Here is a 734-nt window from a genome sequence, read left to right as displayed (position 1 = left end):
AAGAATTCAAAATATTTGTAACACTTTTTTTTTTTTTATGGAATATCTACTTAACACCTAACTATAAAATAACTAGTAGTTTCAATAATAGAATTTCTATTTGGTTCTTAAACTTGACCTAATAATCAATAAAGTGATTCAACACAATTTAACTTATTTATTATAATAAAATTAAAAACAAATTGTTGCTGCTGCGTCTTAATGACAAACGATAAAACGAAATTAATAAGCTGTAATAATAGAAGCTGGGTATTTTTTTTATTTCATATAAACTGAAGAAAACAAAATAATATGGATCTTTGAAACATTTTAAATTGATGTTCCTTTTTAGTTGTTGTAAGCTACATTTTTAAAGTTGTAATTTAAACGGTAGGGATTGCGGGTCTTAATGATGATGTTAATTATTAATTAATATCAGTAGGTTTAATAAGATAGGTATAAAACATCTACAAAACTCTAAAGATGTGAAATAAGTTTCTATCATATTTGAAAGTAGATTATATTGTTATAAGCTATACTTTTAATGTTGTAATTTGTTTGTTAGCTAGACAGCTAGAGGAAGCTGTGGTTTTAAATATTTTTTACGACAGCTGAAGTCGCGCGACGCTGGGAGCATGCGCGCAGGCGTTTCTAGAAGGATCATGACTTATCGGGGAACCTCGCGAATGTCCGAGTGTTTGCTAGATGCCATCTTTTTTAGCATATAAGTCTGGCGAGAAAAACTAGCGCAATTG

This window comes from Limulus polyphemus, unplaced genomic scaffold, assembly GCF_000517525.1.
Source record: "Limulus polyphemus unplaced genomic scaffold, Limulus_polyphemus-2.1.2 Scaffold263, whole genome shotgun sequence".
NCBI classification, from domain to species: Eukaryota; Metazoa; Arthropoda; class Merostomata; order Xiphosura; family Limulidae; genus Limulus; species Limulus polyphemus.
This window is presented reverse-complemented; position numbering follows the sequence as displayed.